The sequence below is a fragment of the Rutidosis leptorrhynchoides genome, chromosome 8 (genome assembly GCF_046630445.1).
Source record: "Rutidosis leptorrhynchoides isolate AG116_Rl617_1_P2 chromosome 8, CSIRO_AGI_Rlap_v1, whole genome shotgun sequence".
NCBI lineage: Eukaryota > Viridiplantae > Streptophyta > Magnoliopsida > Asterales > Asteraceae > Rutidosis > Rutidosis leptorrhynchoides.
Window position 1 is genome coordinate 88,029,930 of NC_092340.1, and position 21,960 is coordinate 88,051,889.

Genomic DNA, 21,960 nt, shown 5'->3' on the forward strand with positions numbered 1-21,960 from the left:
AGTTTTTAAACAATATTATACAAGCATGGACTCCAAATCTTGTCCTTATTTTAGTATGCAACAGCGGAAGCTCTTAATAATCACCTGAGAATAAACATGCTTAAAACGTCAACAAAATTGTTGGTGAGTTATAGGTTTAACCTACATATTATCAAATAATATTAATAGACCACAAGATTTCATTTTTATAACACATCTCATATCAGGCATTTCGCAAACTGCATAGAGATAAAAATCATTCATATGTTGAACACCTGGTAACCGACCTTAACAAGATGCATATAGAATATCCCCATCATTCCGGGACTCTCATCGAATATGATAAATCGAAGTACTAAAGCATCCGTAACTCGGATGACGCTTGTTGGGCAAAATAGATCTATCTTTAGGATTCGCGTCAATTAGGGGCCATTTCTCTAATTCTTAGGCTACCAAGCTAAAAAGGGGCATATTCGGTTCGATAATTCAACATATAAAGTATTTTCGATTACTTGTGTCTATTTTGTAAAATATTTATAAAATCGCATGTATTCTCTTCCCAAAAAAATAATAGATTTTAAAAGTGGGACTATAACTCACTTTCACAGATTTTTACTTTGTCGGGAAGTAAGACTTGGCCACTGGTCGATTCACGAACCTATAACAAATATGTACATATATCAAAATATGTTCAAAATATATTTACAACATTTTTAATACGTTTTAATGTTTTAAGTTTATTAAGTCAGCTGTCCTCGTTAGTAACCTACAACTAGTTGTCCACAGTTAGATGTACAGAAATAAATCGATATATATTATCTTGAATCAATCCACGACCCAGTGTATACACGTCTCAGGCTAGATCACAACTCAAAGTATATATATTTTTGGAATCAACCTCAACCCTGTATAGCTAACTCCAACATTACTGCATATAGAGTGTCTATGGTTGTTCCAAATAATATATATACATGGGTCGATATGATATGTCAAAATATTTGCATACGTGTCTATGGTATTCCAAGATTACATAATATATTAGAATACATGTAATACAATATAAGTTAGCTAGGATATGATTAATATAGATTTGTTACCAATTTTCACGTAGCTATAACAAGAAAAATTATCCAATCTTGTTTTACCCATAACTTCTTCGTTTTAAATCCGTTTAGAGTGTTTCAAGTTGCTGTGGTTTCATATTGAACTTAAGTCTATGAATCTAAACAGAAAAAGTATAAGTTTATAGTCGAAAATACAGGTTACAAGTCGTTTTTGTAAAGGTAGTCATTTCAGTCGAAAGAACGACGTCTGGATGACCATTTTGGAAAACATACTTCTACTTTGAGTTTAACCATGATTTTTGGATATAGTTTCATGTTCATAAGAAAAATCATTTTCCCATAAGAACAACTTTTAAATCAAAGTTTATCATAGTTTTTAATTAACTAACCCAAAATAGCCCGCGGTGTTACTACGACGGCGTATATCCGATTTTACAGTGTTTTTGTGTTTCTCGGTTTTAAATCATTAAGTTAGCATATAATATAGATATAGAACATGTGTTTAGTTGATTTTAAAAGTCAAGTTAGAAGGATTAACTTTTGTTTGCGAACAAGTTTAGAATTAACTAAACTATGTTCTAGTGATTTCAAGTTTAAACCTTCGAATAAGGTAGTTTTATATATATATGAATCGAATGATGTTATGAATATCATTACTAACTCAATTTTAGTAGGTAAACCTACTGAAAGTGACAAGAAATAATCTAGCTTCAAAGGATCTTGGATGGCTTGAAAGTTCTTGAAGTAGAATGATGACACGAAAACTAGTTCAAGTAAGATTATCACTCGAATTAAGATAGTTATAGTTATAGGAATTGAATCAAATTTTGTATATAAGTATTACCTTGATTTAGAATGATATCTTACTGTATACAACAAGTATTTCTTGAGGTTGGATGATCACTTTACAAGATTGGAAATGAGCTAGTAAACTTGGAAGTATTCTTGATTTTATGAAACTAGAACTTGTAGAATTTATGAAGAACACTTAGAACTTGAAGATAGAACTTGAGAGAGATCACTTAGATGAATAAAATTGAAGAATGAAAGTGTTTGTAGGTGTTTTTAGTCGTTGGTATATGGATTAGATATAAAGGATGTGTAATTTTGTTTACATGTAAATAAGTCATGAATGATTACTAATATTTTTGTAATTTTGTGAGGTATTTCATGCTAGTTGCCAAATGATGGTTCCCACATGTGTTAGGTGACTCACATGGGCTGCTAAGAGCTGATCATTGGAGTATACATATCAATAGTACATACATCTAAAAGCTGTGTATTGTACGAGTACGAATACAGGTGCATACGAGTAGAATTGTTGATGAAACTGAACGAGGATGTAATTGTAAGCATTTTTGTTAAGTAGAAGTATTTTGATAAGTGTCTTGAAGTCTTTCAAAAATGTATGAATACATATTAAAACACTACATGTATAAACATACACTCCAATGATCAGCTCTTAGCAGCCCATGTGAGTCACCTAACACATGTGGGAACCATCATTTGGCAACTAGCAGGAAATATCTCATAAAATTACAAAAATATGAGTAATCATTCATGACTTATTTACATGAAAACAAAATTACATATCCTTTATATCTAATCCATACACCAACGACCAAAAACACCTACAAACACTTTCATTCTTCAATTTTCTTCATCTAATTGATCTCTCTCAAGTTCTAAGTGTTCTTCATAAATTCTACAAGTTCTAGTTTCATAAAATCAAGAATACTTCCAAGTTTACTAGCTTACTTCCAATCTTGTAGAGTGATCATCCAACCTCAAGAAATCTTTCTTATTTACAGTAAGATATCTTTCTAATACAAGGTAATACTCATATTCAAACTTTGATTCAATTTCTATAACTATAACAATCTTATTTCGAGTGAAAATCTTACTTGAACTGTTTTCATGTCATGATTCTGCTTCAAGAACTTTCAAGCCATCCAAGGATCCTTTGAAGCTAGATCCATTTTTCTCATTTCCAGTAGCTTTATCCAGAAAAATTGAGGTAGTAATGATGTTTATAACATCATTCGATTCATACATATAAAGCTATCTTATTCGAAGGTTTAAACTTGTAATCACTAGAACATAGTTTAGTTAATTCTAAACTTGTTCGCAAACAAAAGTTAATCCTTCTAACTTGACTTTTAAAATCAACTAAACACATGTTCTATATCTATATGATATGCTAACTTAATGATTTAAAACCTGGAAACACGAAAAACACCGTAAAACCGGATTTACGTCGTCGTAGTAACACCGCGGGCTGTTTTGGGTTAGTTAATTAAAAACTATGATAAACTTTGATTTAAAATTTGTTCTTCTGGGAAAATGATTTTTCTTATGAACATGAAACTATATCCAAAAATCATGGTTAAACTCAAAGTGGAAGTATGTTTTCTAAAATGGTCATCTAGACGTCGTTCTTTCGACTGAAATGACTACCTTTACAAAAATGACTTTTAACTTATATTTCTGACTATAAACCTATACTTTTTTTGTTTATATTCATAAAATAGAGTTCAATATGAAACCATAGCAATTTGATTCACTCAAAACGGATTTAAAATGAAGAAGTTATGGGTAAAACAAGATTGGATAATTTTTCTTGTTGTAGCAACGTGAAAATTGGTAACAAATCTATATTAATCATATCCTAGCTAAATTATATTGTATTATACATGTATTCTAATATATTATGTAATCTTGGGATACCATAGACACGTATGCAAATGTTTTGACATATCATATCGACCCATGTGTATATATTATTTGGAACAACCATAGACACTCTATATGCAGTAATGTGGGAGTTAGCTATACAGTGTTGAGGTTGATTCCAAAAATATATATACTTTGAGTTGTGATCTAGCTTGAGATGTGTATACACTAGGTCGTGGATTGATTCAAGATAATATATATCAATTTTTTTCTGTACATCTAACGTTGGACAACTAGTTGTAGGTTACTAACGAGGACAGCTGACTTAATAAACTTAAAACATTAAAATGTATTAAAAGTGTTGTAAATATATTTTGAATATACTTTGATATATATGTACATATTTGTTATAGGTTCGTGAATCGACCAGTGGCCAAGTCTTACTTCCCGACGAAGTAAAAATCTGTGAAAGTGAGTTATAGTCCCACTTTTAAAATCTAATATTTTTGGGATGAGAATACATGCAGGTTTTATAAATGATTTACAAAATAGACACAAGTACGTGAAACTACATTCTATGGTTGAATTATCGAAATCGAATATGCTCCTTTTTATTAAGTCTGGTAATCTAAGAATTAAGGAACAGACACCCTAATTGACTCGAATCCTAAAGATAGATCTATTGGGCCTAACAAACCCCATCCAAAGTACCGGATGCTTTAGTACTTCGAAATTTATATCATATCCGAAGGGTGTCCCAGAATGATGGGGATTTTCTTATATATGCATCTTGTTAATGTCGGTTACCAGGTGTTCACCATATGAATGATTTTTATCTCTATGTATGGGATGTATATTGAAATATGAAATCTTGTGGTCTATTGTTATGATTTGATATATATAGGTTAAACCTATAACTCACCAACATTTTTGTTGACGTTTAAAGCATGTTTATTCTCAGGTGACTATTAAGAGCTTCCGCTGCTGCATATTAAAATAAGGACAAGATTTAAAGTCCATGTTTGTATGATATTATGTAAAAAATGCATTCAAGAAACATATGTCGATGTAATATATTTCTATTGTAAACCATTATGTAATGGTCGTGTGTAAACAGTATATTTTAGATTATCATTTTTTGATAATCTACGTAATGCTTTTGAAACCTTTATTGATAAAATAAAGGTTATGGTTGTTTTAAAAATGAATGCAGTCTTTGAAAAACGTCTCATATAGAGGTCAAAACCTCGCAACGAAATCAATTAATATGGAACGTTTATAATCAATATGAACGGGACATTTCAGTTGGTATCCAAGCGTTGGTCGTAGAGAACCAGAATTTTGCATTAGTGGGCCTTATCGAGTTTGTTAGGATGCATTAGTGAGTCTGGACTTCGACCGTGTTTACTTGAAAAATGATTGCTTAACAAATTTTGTTGGAAACTATATATTTTTAACATGTGAATATTATGTGATATATTAATCTCTTAACGCGTTTGATATTATGTGATAGATGTCTACCTCTAGAACAAGTCTCATTGACTCACCTAATAATAATGAAGAGTCAAATATAAATTGGAATGATTCGTGGACTGATTCACAAGTTCCCGAAGAGGAACCGGAAGAAGAGTCGGAACCGGAAGAAGAATCGGAACCGGAAGAAGAAATAGAACCTGTGGGGGAAATAATAAAACGGTTAAGTAGAAGAAAATCCTCAACCAACCGACCAAAGTTAATTATGGTCAATGATGTTTCCGCCAAGGAAGCAAAGTATTGGGAGGATTACTAATTCTCCGATGAATCGGATCCCGACAAGGATTCCGATGATGTTATAGAAATTACCCCAACCCAATTTAATAAGGTAAAAGAGAACAATAAGGGAAAGGGCATAAAAATAGAGAAATTTGATTCCAAACCCGATTAACTTTATATGTATCGTCAACACCCGTATTTCTTAAGTTGTGACAATAACCCGGGAACCTCTAAACCACCAGGTTTTTCTGAACCAATGTGGAAAACGACGGCTCGTATTAGGAGAACATCATATATCCCTAGAAACTTGGCAAAATGAACCAAAACTGAAGAAGAAGAAACGAGCGAGTCGGAATAAGATAGTTGTATTCGTGTGGTGTAATATATGTAATATAGTGTGCTTATGCTTTATGATATATGTAAAAATTGCTTGTATTAATAAGTATTTTTTTTTTATGAATCTAACTCTTGTCTATTTTACAGTATAAAAACACAAAATGGATAGACAACCCAATATTTTAAGAGACCTACCCGGAGACATGATTGATGAAATCTTGTCTAGAGTCGGTCAGAATTCCTCGGCACAACTATTTAAGGCGAGATCAGTTTGTAAGACATTCGAAGAACGTTTCAAGAATGCCTTGATTTATAAAAGGCTTTCGTTCGAAAGATGGGGGATATCACATTGGGAAACCCATAAGTTACGATGTGTTTACTTCGACGCATATATTGCGGGGAACCCAAATGCTATTTTACGCAACGGGTTAAGAAATTATTTTGACTCAATATATCCGAATATAGGACTTCGTGATTTAGAAAAAGCGGCTAACATGCAACATAAAGAAGCATGTTATGCTTACGGGTTAGTAATGTTCGCTTCTCACCAAAGTGAGAACAAGAACATCGGGCTACAACAATTAAACAAAACGTTCCCACAAGTGACGGAGTCGGTAATTGGGTTAAGAAATGAGGTTTTTAGGTTATTACGAGACTGTTGGTCATTACGTAACCTTCATCCTTTTGACGACGTTACAACACATTGTCTTACTATCGGTCACAACGGTTATGTTCCACAAAACCAAGGATGGGAAGTGGTATTAGTAAAACTAGAATGCATGACTTGTTTCTGGACGTATGAATTACGTGTCTTTATTTCCTTTACTGAACGCCTTATTTATTAACTAGAATTATCTTCGCAACTACTTTGTATCAAAGTTTTATGTGCTATATTTTATGCTATATGTAAAAAAAAAAGCGGTATTGTAAGTTTGCAAGTTATTGTATAAAGGTTTGAATATGATATTTTTTTTTTGTGATTAGTTTTTCATATAGAATTGTAGTAGTTGAAATGATATGTTAGCTACTAAGTATGAACTTAACGGGTAGGTACTACCCGAATTAAAGAGTATAAAACGCTAATATAAAGAAAGAGCTTTTATAAATAAGTTCATATTACGCTACGAAATACTATTGACTACTCTTGATATTCTATATGATTAACTCATTTCATTTGACTATTTTGAAGGAAATGGCACCGACTACTCGACACACCTTGAATATGAGTGAAGAGGAATTTCGTGCCTTTCTTGCTTCAAACATAGCCGCAGTACAGGCTGCGCTACATACCAACAATAACCTTGGATCTAGCAGTATAGGAAATCGTGTAGGATGCACCTACAAAGAATTCACTGCCTGCAAACCTTTGGAATTTGATGGAACCGAAGGACCGATCGGATTGAAACGGTGGACCGAGAAGGTCGAATTGGTGTTTGCCATAAGTAAGTGTACTGAAGAGGACAAAGTGAAGTACGCTACACATACCTTCACAGGTTCTGCGTTAACATGGTGGAATACCTATCTAGAGCAAGTGGGACAAGATGATGCTTACGCACTACCGTGGTCAGCATTCAAGCACTTGATGAACGAGAAGTACCGTCCCAGAATCGAGGTCAATAAGCTCAAGACAGAACTTAGAGGATTACGAACCCAAGGATTTGATATTACCACGTACGAAAGACGATTCACAGAATTATGCCTATTATGTCCGGGAGCATTCGAAGATGAGGAAGAGAAGATCGACGCATTTGTGAAAGGATTACCGGAAAGAATCCAAGAAGATATAAGTTCACACGAGCCCGCCTCCATACAACAGGCATGTAGAATGTAGTGACCCGAACTTTTCCATGTTTATATATATATTAAATGAAATTGTTATTTACATGATTAAGTGTTTCCAACATGTTAAGCAATCAAACTTGTTAAGACTTGATTAATTGAAATAGGTTTCATATAGACAATTGACCACCCAAGTTGACCGGTGATTCACGAACGTTAAAACTTGTAAAAACTATACGATGACATATATATGGTTATATATATAGTTAACATGATTTTATTATAAGTATGTATCTCATTAGGTATTTTAACAATGAGTTATATACATAAAAATGAGATTATTAATTTAAGAAACTCGAAAACGATATATATAACGATTATCGTTATAACAACGTCTTACTAGGTACATATTGTAACGACCCGACCAAAACCGTTATTGACGGCGTCGTTAACTTAGGTCCCGTTGCGTGGTCGTAGTCCCTATATGAGACTCGTTTGACCAAAATTATGTCGCGTTCGTTTGAAAGGTACAAAGTTTAGTTTAACAAACAGATCAACAATAAGTTTAAGTTTACAAAGTTATAAAGTATGAATGAAATAACTTGCGACATAATTAGTTTGAAACCACAGTTGCTATAAATAGCGTAAGTAAGTAGACAAAAGTTTGAATCCAAAAATGCTATCCCTAGCGTATGCATGCATGGTAGACTCCAATCAAGTAATCAAAGAGTGCGGAAGCATGTATCAAGTAGCCGAGTATGAACCTGAGAAACATATAGAAAACTGTCAACGAAAAACGTTGGTGAAATCATAGGTGTATTTGTAAACGTTGTTTTTGAACCACAAGATTTAGTATTCCCATAGTTGATTATCAAAATCGTTTGCATTCCAAAAGTATTGTTCGCGAGCACCCAATTATCAAGACTTAACGTTTCCTTCCATAGAACCCCATCACAATAGTGTTAGAACATACACTGTTTCTCGAAAATATATTTCATCCGTAGACGGTAGCGAACCGTCCGTAATGAGGGTTTGTCAAACCCGTATGGCCACACAATATAAGTTCTCGCTTACACCCTGCAAGTGTAACTAATGATAATCGAATTGAGGATTTTTGTTCTAACTCGCTGTGGAATGTTTGTTTTCCTTGTACTTGTGTTCAAAGTATAAAAGCAAGTAGTACAAAATGTAACAAAGTATATGTTTCTCAGCCCACAATTTAAAAGTATAAAAAGTTGTTGAAAAGGTGGGACTATGATCTCACCTCGAGTGCACGAGTATAAAAGTACTTCACAAAGTAACGTATGCATGAAAGTTGCTTAGCCTTGACCTAAACAAGTAAGTTGTGTCAATTAACCGGTTACGACACAAGGTCGGGTGAAATGTGTTCAATTAGTCCTATGGCTCGTTACGACTCGATTAAGTATAGCATGTGAATCACGTTGTCAAGTTTCATACAAGAAACAAGTATAAAAGCATGTTAGAATGATTGTATAAAAGTTTGGTTAAGTTTGACTAAAAGTCAAACTTGGTCAAAGTCAACGAAAAAGTCAACGCGTTCGGGTCGGGTCCCGAACTATTTTTCTATGCTAAATATTCATATACAAGTATATTAAAACAAGTTTCATGTGAATCGGAGGTCGGTAGCTAGTCAAACATTTCGCGTGAAATGTGACAAAGTGAGCAGAATCTGGCCAGGCGATTCTGCGCGCCGCGCGGGGATGTGGCGTGCCGCGCCACTACCTGGGCAGAGAATTCTGGTCAGTTTTTCCAAGTGTGCACGAACCAAAACCTTTTCCAACCCAATTCTTGACCCGCAAACACTTATAATGCCTATCATATATCGTCGAAAAGGTATTTTGACGAGGAATACAACTAACCACATATCATCAATCAAAAACATCATTTACAATAACCGAAAACTCGTCAATTGATCAAGAAAGGTTTATTTTCAAAGTTTCAAGTTAGTAAAACGTATTTTATGATTCGGGAATCCAATTTACACATACGATATGCCGTTTTGAAGGTAATGAAGCATACATTACAACTAAACACTTACTAATAACATTTCATGGCATTCGAAACATCAAAAGCTCGTTTTAAGTCTATCAAACCCTAACCAAAATCCGCAAAAATCAATATTCATGTTTTTGAAGTTTCCTTAATCAACCTACGCATCAAAACGAAGCTAGTGATACTAGTAACACAATTAAAACATGAACTTTAACAATTTAACAACATTAACTCATCCAAAATCAAAGATTTAGCACACCCATTTCAAATGTTCAAACTAGTTACTCAAAACAAAGAATCGAGCAAACAAAACATATATTCATGTTATACACGAGCCATAGACACTAACTAACACCATTTCAAGTCAAAAACACGAATTTAGAGAAATCTAGAGTTTTAGAAATGTTACCCAAAATCAATGAAGTTAGTATCAAATCGTAGAGGATGATGAGAGGATCAAGAATATGTAGTCGGATTTGTTGAGAGCTTCCAAGATTGAATTTAGATGATGAATGAATGGAATGGGTTTGTGTGTGTGTTCTTGAGATGGAGAGAAAAGAGAGGAGGGAGATGATGGAATGAATGAAAAATGGGTTGACTAGTTGACCTAGTCAACTAGTTTGCCCATTTGGCAACTCCGGTCCCTCGAGTTTCAAAGCGGGTGCGGGATTTAACCGATCGAATATTTTTAAAACGCTCGAGTAAACGGGTGATGTCAAAATTAAATAGCGGAAATATAATGAACGTTACTCACGGAAACTATTAATTTAAATACGAAAGGTTATGTTTAAAAAAAAAAGACGGTGTTAAAATTAAATTTAACGGAAAAACGCGGGATGTTACACATATGAATCATATTAAGATATTGATACACTTGGTTAATTATGTTAAATGATAAGTAAATATATTATTAAGTGTATTAACAATGAAATACATATGTAAAAATAAGACTACTAACTTAATGATTTCGAAACGAGACATATATGTAACGATTATCGTTGTAACGACATTTAACTGTATATATATCATACTAAGATATATTATATATCATAATATCATGATAATATAACAATTTAACATCTCATTTGTTATAATAAACAATGGGTTAACAACATTCAACAAGATCGTTAACCTAAAGGTTTCAAAATAACATTTACATGTAACGACTAACGATGACTTAACGACTCAGTTAAAATGTATATACATGTAGTGTTTTTTATGTATTAATACACTTTTGAAAGACTTCAAGACACTTATCAAAATACTTCTACTTAACAAAAATGCTTACAATTACATCCTCGTTCAGTTTAATCAACAATTCTACTCGTATGCACCCGTATTCGTACTCGTACAATACACAGCTTTTAGATGTATGTACTATTGGTATATATACTCCAATGATCAGCTCTTAGTAGCCCATGTGAGTCGCCTAACACATGTGGGAACTATCATTTGGCAACTAGCATGAAATATCTCATAAAATTACAAAAATATGAGTAATCATTCATGACTTATTTACATGAAAACAAAATTACATATCCTTTATATCTAATCCATACACCAACGACCAAAAACACCTACAAACACTTTCATTCTTCAATTTTCTTCATCTAATTGATCTCTCTCAAGTTCTATCTTCAAGTTCTAAGTGTTCTTCATAAATTCCAAAAGTTATAGTTTCATAAAATCAAGAATACTTCCAAGATTGCAAGTTTACTTCCAAGTTTTCTAAATCCATTCCAAGTAATGTTCCAAGATCAAGAAACCTTTGTTACTTACAGTAGGTTATCTTTCTAATACAAGGTAATAATCATATTCAAACTTTAATTCAATTTCTATAACTATAACAATCTTATTTCGAGTGGAAATCTTACTTGAAATTGTTTTCGTGTCATGATTCTGCTTCAAGAATTTTCAAGCCATCCAAGGATCCTTTGAAGCTAGATCTATTTTTCTCATTTCCAGTAGATTTATCCAAGGAAATTGAGGTAGTAATGATGTTCATAACATCATTCGATTCATACATATAAAGCTATCTTATTCGAAGGTTTAAACTTGTAATCACTAGAACATAGTTTAGTTAATTCTAAACTTGTTCGCAAATAAAAGTTAATCCTTCTAACTTGACTTTTAAAATCAACTAAACACATGTTCTATATCTATATGATATGCTAACTTAATGATTTAAAACCTGAAAACACGAAAAATACCGTAAAACCGGATTTACGCCGTCGTAGTAACACCGTGGGCTGTTTTGGGTTAGTTAATTAAAAACTATGATAAACTTTGATTTAAAAGTTGTTATTCTGGGAAAATTATTTTTATTATGAACATGAAACTATATCCAAAAATTATAGTTAAACTCAAAGTGGAAGTATGTTTTCTAAAATGGTCATCTAGACGTCGTTCTTTCGACTAAAATGACTACCTTTACAAAAACGACTTGTAACTTATTTTTCCGACTATAAACCTATACTTTTTCTGTTTAGATTCATAAAATAGAGTTCAATATGAAACCATAGCAATTTGATTCACTCAAAACGGATTTAAAATGAAGAAGTTTTGGGTAAAACAAGATTGGATAATTTTTCTCATTTTAGCTACGTGAAAATTGGTAACAAATCTATTCCAACCATAACTTAATCAACTTGTATTGTATATAATGTAATCTTGAGATACCATAGACACGTACACAATGTTTCGACCTATCATGTCGACACATCTATATATATTTCGGAACAACCATAGACACTCTATATGTGAATGTTGGAGTTAGCTATACAGGGTTGAGGTTGATTCCAAAATATATATAGTTTGAGTTGTGATCAATATTGAGATACGTATACACTGGGTCGTGGATTGATTCAAGATAATATTTATCGATTTATTTCTGTACATCTAACTGTGGACAACTAGTTCTAGGTTACTAATGAGGACAGCTGACTTAATAAAATTAAAACATCAAAATATATTAAAAGTGTTGTAAATATATTTTGAACATACTTTGATATATATGTATATATTGTTATAGGTTCGTGAATCAACCAGTGGCCAAGTCTTACTTCCCGACGAAGTAAAAATCTGTGAAAGTGAGTTATAGTCCCACTTTTTAAATCTAATATTTTTGGGATGAGAATACATGCAGGTTTTATAAATGATTTACAAAATAGACACAAGTACGTGAAACTACATTCTATGGTTGAATTATCGAAATCGAATATGCCCCTTTTTATTAAGTCTGGTAATCTAAGAATTAGGGAACAGACACCCTAATTGACACGAATCCTAAAGATAGATCTATTGGGCCTAACAAACCCCATCCAAAGTACCGGATGCTTTAGTACTTCGAAATTTATATCATATCCGAAGGGTGTCCCGGAATGATGGGGATATTCTTATATATGCATCTTGTTAATGTCGGTTACCAGGTGTTCACCATATGAATGATTTTTATCTCTATGTATGGGATGTGTATTGATATATGAAATCTTGTGGTCTATTGTTACGATTTGATATATATATATATATAGGTTAAACCTATAACTCACCAACATTTTTGTTGACGTTTAAAGCATGTTTATTCTCAGGTGAATACTAAGAGCTTCCGCTGTTGCATATTAAAATAAGGACAAGTTTTGGAGTCCATGTTTGTATGATATTGTGTAAAAACTGCATTCAAGAAACTGATTTCGATGTAACATATTTGTATTGTAAACCATTATGTAATGGTCGTGTGTAAATAGGATATTTTAGATTATCATTATTTGATAATCTACGTAAAGCTTTTTAAACCTTTATTTATGAAATAAAGGTTATGGTTTGTTTTAAAAATGAATGCAGTCTTTGAAAAACGTCTCATATAGAGGTCAAAACCTCGCAACGAAATCAATTAATATGGAACGTTTTTAATCAATAAGAACGGGACATTTCAGTTGGTATCCGAGCGTTGGTCTTAGAGAACCAGAAAATTTGCATTAGTGTGTCTTATCGAGTTTGTTAGGATGCATTAGTGAGTCTGAACTTCGACCGTGTTTTCTTTAAAAATGATTGCTTAACATTTTTGTTGGAAACTATATATTATTAACATGTATATATTATGTGATATATTAATCTCTTAACATGTTTGATATTGTGTGATAGATGTCTACCTCTAGCACAAATCCCATTGACTCACCTAATAATAACGAAGAGTCGAATATATATTGGACTGATTCACAAGTTCCCGAAGAAGAACCGGAAGAAGAATCAGAATCGGAAGAAGAATCAGAACCGGAAGAGGAGGAACCGGAGGAGGAAATAGAACCGGTGGGGGAAATAATAAAACGGTTAAGTAAAAGAAAATCCTCAACCAACCGACCAAGGTTAATTATGGTCAATGGTGTTTCCGCCAAGGAAGCAAAATATTGGGAGGATTACCAATTCTCCGATGAATCGGATTCCGACGAGAATTCCGATGATGTTATAGAAATTACCCCAACTGAATTTAAAAAGGCAAAAGAAAATAATAAGGGAAAGGGCATAAAAATAGAGAAATCTAATTCCAACCCCGATGAACTTTATATGTATCGTCAACCCCCGAAGCCCTTAAGTTGTAACAATGACCCGGGAACCTCTAAACCACCAGGTTTTTCTAAACCAATGTGGAAAACGACAGCTCGTATTAGGGGAACATCATATATCCCTAGAAACTTGGCAAAACGAACCAAAACTGAAGAAGAAGAAGAAACGAGCGAGTCGGAATAAGATAGTTGTATTCGTGTGGTGTAATATATGTAATATAGTGTGCTTATGCTTTATGATATATGTAAAAATTGCTTGTATTAATAAGTAATTTTTTTTTATGAATCTAACTCTTGTCTATTTTACAGTTTAAAAACACAAAATGGATAGACAACCCAATATTTTAAGAGACCTACCCGGAGACATGATTGATGAAATCTTGTCTAGAGTCAGTCAGAATTCCTCGGCACAACTATTTAAGGCGAAATCAGTTTGTAAGACATTCGAAGAACGTTCCAAGAATGTCTTAGTTTATAAGAGACTTTTGTTTGAAAGATGGGGGATATCACATTGGGAAACCCATAAGTTACGATGTGTTTATTTTGACGCATATATTGCGGGGAACCCAAATGCTATTTTACGCAACGGGTTAAGAAATTATTTTGACTCAATGTATCCGAATATAGGACTTCATGATTTAGAAAAAGCGGCTAACATGCAACATAAAGAAGCATGCTATGCTTACGGGTTAGTAATGTTCGCTTCTCACCAAAGTGAGAACAAGAACATCGGGCTACAACTATTAAACAAAACGTTCCCACAAGTAACGGAGTCGGTAATTGGGGTAAGAAATGAGGTTTTTAGATTGTTACGGGACTGTTGGACATTACGTAACCCTCGTCCCTTTGACGACGTTACAACACGCTGTCTTATCAACGGCCATAACGGTTATGTTCCACAAGACCAAGGATGGGAAGTAGTCCTAGTAAAACCAGAATGCATGACTTGTTTCTGGACGTATGAATTACGTGTCTTTATTGCCTTTGCTGAACGACTTGTGTACTAGCTAGAATTATCTTCACAACTATCTTGTATCAAAGTTATTGTGTGCTATATTTCATGCTTTATGTAAAATAAGCGGTATTGTAAGTTTGTAAAATATTGTATAAAAGTTTGAACGCGAAATATTATTATAATCAGTTTTTCATATAGAATTGTAGTAGTTGAATTGTATATTAGCTACTAAGTATTAACTTAACGGGTAGGTACTACCCGAATTTAAACTTATAAAATGCTAATATGAAGAAAAAGCTTTTATAAATGAGTTCATATTATGCTACGAAATACTATTAACTACTCTTAATATTCTGTTTGATTAACTTGTTCCATTTGACTATTTTGAAGGAAATGGCACCGACTACTCGACACACCGTGAATATGAATGAAGAGGAATTCCGTACTTTTCTAGCTTCAAACATAGCTGCAGTACAGGCTGTGCTACATACCAACAATAACCTTGGATCTAGCAGTACAGGAAATCGTGTAGGATGCACCTACAAAGAATTCACTGCCTGCAAACCTTTGGAATTTGATGGAACCGAAGGACCGATCGAATTGAAACGGCGGATCAAGAAGGTCGAATCGGTGTTTGCCATAAGTAAGTGTACTGAAGAGGATAAAGTGAAGTACGCTACGCATACCTTCACAGGTTCTGCGTTAACATGGTTGAATACCTATCTAGAGCAAGTGGGGCAAGATGATACGTACGCACTACCGTGGTCATCATTCAAGCACTTGATGAACGAGAAGTACCGTCCCAGAACCGAGGTCAACAAGCTCAAGACAGAACTTAGAGGGTTACGAACCCAAGGATTTGATATTACCACGTATGAAAGACGATTCACAGAATTGTGCCTATTGTGTCCGGGAGCGTTCGAAGATGAGGAAGAGAAGATCGACGCGTTTGTGAAAGGATTACCAGAAAGAATCCAAGAAGATATAAGTTCACATGATCCCGCCTCCATACAACAGGCATGTAGAATGGCTCACAAACTAGTGAACCAGATTGAGGAAAGAATTAAAGAACAGACGGCTGAAGAGGCCAATGTGAAGCAAGTCAAAAGAAAGTGGGAGGAAAACGGTGATAAGAATCACCAATACAACAACAACAGCAATTACAATAATAATCGCAACAATTATCCCAACAATCGCAACATCAATCGCAACTACAACAAACGGGCCAACAACAACAACAACAACAACAACAACAACAGCAACAACAGCAACTACAACAATCGTCCCAACAACAATAACAACCGCAACAACAACAACAATCAGAAGCAGCTATGCCAAAGGTGTGAAAAGTATCACTCGGGGTTCTGCACCAAATTTTACAACAAGTGTAAAAGAAATGGTCATAGCGCGGCGAAGTGTGAGGTCTACGGACCAGGGATTAACAGAACGAAAGGAACAAATGGTGTCAGAACGAGTAATGGCAGAGCAAGTAGTGTTGGAGCAAGTTATGCCAATGTAGTTTGTTATAAATGTGGAAAACCGGGCCACATTATTAAAAATTGGCCGAACCAGGAGAACACGAATGGACAAAGCCGCGGAAGAGTTTTCAATATTAATGCGGCAGAGGCACAGGAAGACCCAGAGCTTGTTACGGGTACGTTTCTTATTGACAATAAATCTGCTTACGTTTTATTTGATTCGGGTGCGGATAGAAGCTATATGAGTAGAGATTTTTGTGCTAAATTAAGTTGTCCATTGACGTCGTTGGATAGTAAATTTTTACTCGAATTAGCAAACGGTAAATTAATTTCAGCAGATAATATATGCCGGAATCGAGAAATTAAACTGGGTAGCGAAATATTTAAGATTGATTTGATACCAGTAGAGTTAGGGAGTTTTGATGTAATAGTTGGCATGGACTGGCTGAAGAAGGTGAAAGTAGAGATCGTATGTTATAAAAATACAATTCGCATTATACGAGAAGAAGGAGAACCCTTAATGGTGTACGGAGAAAAAGGCAACATGAAGCTACATCTTATTAGTAATTTGAAGGCACAAAAACTAATAAGAAAAGGTTGCTATGCTATTCTAGCACACGTCAAGAAAGTACAAACTGAAGAAAAGAGCATCAATGATGTTCCCGTCGCAAAAGAATTTCCCGATGTATTTTCGAAAGAATTACCGGGACTACCTCCACATCGATCTGTTGAATTTCAAATAGATCTTGTACCAGGAGCTGCACCAATAGCTCGTGCTCCTTATAGACTCGCACCCAGCGAGATGAAAGAACTGCAAAGCCAACTGCAAGAACTATTAGAACGTGGTTTCATTCGACCAAGCACATCACCATGGGGAGCTCCTGTTTTGTTTGTCAAGAAGAAGGATGGTACATTTAGGTTGTGTATTGACTACAGAGAGTTGAACAAACTTACCATTAAAAACCGTTATCCACTGCCGAGAATTGACGACTTATTTGATCAACTACAAGGCTCATCGGTTTATTCGAAGATCGATTTACGTTCTGGATATCATCAAATGCGATTAAAGGAGGATGATATTCCAAAACCTGCTTTTAGGACGCGTTATGTTCATTACGAGTTTATGGTTATACCGTTTGGATTGACTAACGCACCAGCTGTGTTCATGGACCTTATGAACCGAGTGTGTGGGCCATATCTTGACAAGTTTTTCATTGTTTTCATCGATGACATACTTATTTACTCAAAGAATGATCAAGAGCACGAAGAACATTTGAGAAAAGTGCTAGAAGTATGGAGGAAAGAAAAACTGTATGCTAAGTTTTTTCAAAGTGTGCATTTTGGTTGGAAGAAGTTCAATTCCTGGTCACATAGTGAACAAAGAAGGTATCCAGGTGGATCCGGCAAAGATCGAAATCGTTGAAAAGTGGGAAACCCCAAAAACTCCGAAGCATATACGTCAATTTTTAGGATTGGCTGGTTACTACAGAAGATTCATCCAAGATTTCTCCAAAATAGCAAAACCCTTGACTGCATTAACGCATAAAGGGAAGAAATTTGAATGGAAGGATGAACAAGAAAAGGCGTTTCAATTATTGAAGAAAAAGCTAACTACGGCACCTATATTGTCATTGCCTGAAGGGAATGATGATTTTGTGATTTATTGTGACGCATCAAAGCAAGGTCTCGGTTGTGTATTAATGCAACGGACGAAGGTGATTGCTTATGCGTCTAGACAATTGAAGATTCACGAGCAAAATTATACGACGCATGATTTGGAATTAGGTGCGGTTGTTTTTGCATTAAAGACTTGGAGGCACTACTTATATGGGGTCAAAAGTATTATATATACCGACCACAAAAGTCTTCAACACATATTTAATCAGAAACAACTGAATATGAGGCATCATAGGTGGATTGAATTGTTGAATGGTTACGACTTTGAGATTCGTTACCACCCGGGGAAGGCAAATGTGGTAGCCGACGCCTTGAGCAGAAAGGACAGAGAACCCATTCGAGTAAAATCTATGAATATAATGATTCACACTAACCTTACTACTCAAATAAAGGAGGCGCAACAAGGAGTTTTAAAAGAGGGAAATTTAAAGGATGAAATACCCAAAGGATCGGAGAAGCATCTTAATATTCGGGAAGATGGAACCCGGTATAGGGCTGAAAGAATTTGGGTACCAAAATTTGGAGATATGAGAGAAATGGTACTTAGAGAAGCTCATAAAACCAGATACTCAATACATCCTGGAACGGGGAAGATGTACAAGGATCTCAAGAAACATTTTTGGTGGCCGGGTATGAAAGCCGATGTTTCTAAATACGTAGGAGAATATTTGACGTGTTCTAAGGTCAAAGCTGAGCATCAGAAACCATCAGGTCTACTTCAATAACCCGAAATCCCGGAATGGAAATGGGAAAATATTACCATGGATTTCATCACTAAATTGCCAAGGACTGCAACTGATTTTGATACTATTTGGGTAATAGTTGATCGTCTCACCAAATCAGCACACTTCCTGCCAATAAGAGAAGATAACAAGATGGAAAAGTTAGCATGACTGTATTTGAAGGAAGTCATCTCCAGACATGGAATACCAATCTCTATTATCTCTGATAGGGATGGCAGATTTATTTCAAGATTTTGGCAGACATTACAGCAAGCATTGGGAACTCGTCTAGACATGAGTACTGCCTATCATCCACAAACTGATGGGCAGAGCGAAAGGACGATACAAACGCTTGAAGACATGCTACGAGCTTGTGTTATTGATTTCAGAAACAGTTGGGATCGACATCTACCGTTAGCAGAATTTTCCTACAACAACAGCTACCATTCAAGCATTGAGATGGTGCCATTTGAAGCACTTTATGGTAGAAAGTGAAGGTCTCCGATTTGTTGGAGTGAAGTGGGGGATAGACAGATTACGGGTCCAGAGATAATACAAGAAACTACCGAGAAAATCATCCAAATTCAACAAAGATTGAAAACCGTCCAGAGTCGACAAAAGAGCTACGCGGATAGTAAAAGAAAAGATATAGAGTTTGAAATTGGAGAAATGGTCATGCTTAAGGTTTCACCTTGGAAAGGCGTTGTTCGATTTGGTAAACGGGGGAAACTAAATCCAAGGTACATTGGACCATTCAAGATTATAGATCGTGTCGGACCAGTAGCTTACCAATTGGAGCTACCTCAACAACTCGCGGCTGTACATAACACTTTCCACGTCTCAAATTTGAAGAAATGTTTTGCTAAAGAAGATCTCACTATTCCGTTGGACGAAATCCAAATCAATGAAAAACTTCAATTCATTGAAGAACCCGTCGAAATAATGGATCGTGAGGTTAAGAGACTTAAACAAAACAAGATACCGATTGTTAAGGTTCGATGGAATGCTCGTAGAGGACCCGAGTTCTCCTGGGAGCGTGAAGATCAGATGAAGAAGAAATACCCGCATTTATTTCCAGAAGATACGTCAACACCTCCAACTGCTTAAAATTTCAGGACGAAATTTATTCAACGGGTAGGTACTGTAGTGACCCGAACTTTTCCATGTTTATATATATATTAAATGAAATTGTTATTTACATGATTAAGTGTTTCCAACATGTTAAGCAATCAAACTTGTTAAGACTTGATTAATTGAAATAGGTTTCATATAGACAATTGACCACCCAAGTTGACCGGTGATTCACGAACGTTAAAACTTGTAAAAACTATACGATGACATATATATGGTTATATATATAGTTAACATGATTTTATTATAAGTATGTATCTCATTAGGTATTTTAACAATGAGTTATATACATAAAAATGAGACTATTAATTTAAGAAACTCGAAAACGATATATATAATGATTATCATTATAACAACGTCTTACTAGGTACATATGAATCATATTAAGATATTGATACACTTGGTTAATTATGTTAAATGATAAGTAAATATATTATTAAGTGTATTAACAATGAAATACATATGTGAAAATAAGACTACTAACTTAATGATTTCGAAACGAGACATATATGTAACGATTATCGTTGTAACAACATTTAACTGTATATATATCATACTAAGATATATTATATATCATAATATCATGATAATATAACAATTTAACATCTCATTTGTTATAATAAACAATGGGTTAACAACATTCAACAAGATCGTTAACCTAAAGGTTTCAAAACAACATTTGCATGTAACGACTAACGATGACTTAACGACTCAGTTAAAATGTATATACATGTAGTGTTTTAATATGTATTCATACACTTTTGAAAGACTTCAAGACACTTATCAAAATACTTCTACTTAACAAAAATGCTTACAATTACATCCTCGTTCAGTTTCATCAACAATTCTACTCGTATGCACCCGTATTCGTCCTCGTACAATACACAGCTTTTAGATGTATGTACTATTTGTATATACACTCCAATGATCAGCTCTTGGCAGCCCATGTGAGTCACCTAACACATGTGAGAACCATCATTTGGTAACTAGCGTGAAATATCTCATAAAATTACAAAAATATGAGTAATCATTCATGACTTATTTACATGAAAACAAAATTACATATCCTTTATATCTAATCCATACACCAACGACCAAAAACACCTACAAACACTTTCATTCTTCAATTTTCTTCATCTAATTGATCTCTCTCAAGTTCTACCTTCAAGTTCTAAGTGTTCTTCATAAATTCCAAAAGTTCTAGTTTCATAAAATCAAGAATACTTCCAAGATTGCAAGTTTACTTCCAAGTTTTCTAAATCCGTTCCAAGTAATCATCCAAGATCAAGAAACCTTTGTTACTTATAGTAGGTTATCTTTATAATACAAGGTAATAATCATATTCAAACTTTAATTCAATTTCTATAACTATAACAATCATATTTCGAGTGGAAATCTTACTTGAAATTGTTTTCGTGTCATGATTCTGCTTTAAGAACTTTCAAGCCATCCAAGGATCCTTTGAAGCTAGATCTATTTTTCTCATTTCCAGTAGGATTATCCAAGGAAATTGAGGTAGTAATGATGTTCATAACATCATTCGATTCATACATATAAAGCTATCTTATTCGAAGGTTTAAACTTGTAATCACTAGAACATAGTTTAGTTAATTCTAAACTTGTTCGCAAATAAAAGTTAATCTTTCTAACTTGACTTTTAAAATCAACTAAACACATGTTCTATATCTATATGATATTCTAACTTAATGATTTAAAACCTGGAAACACGAAAAACACCGTAAAACCGGATTTACGCCGTCGTAGTAACACCGCGGGCTGTTTTGGGTTAGTTAATTAAAAACTATGATAAACTTTGATTTAAAAGTTGTTATTCTGGGAAAA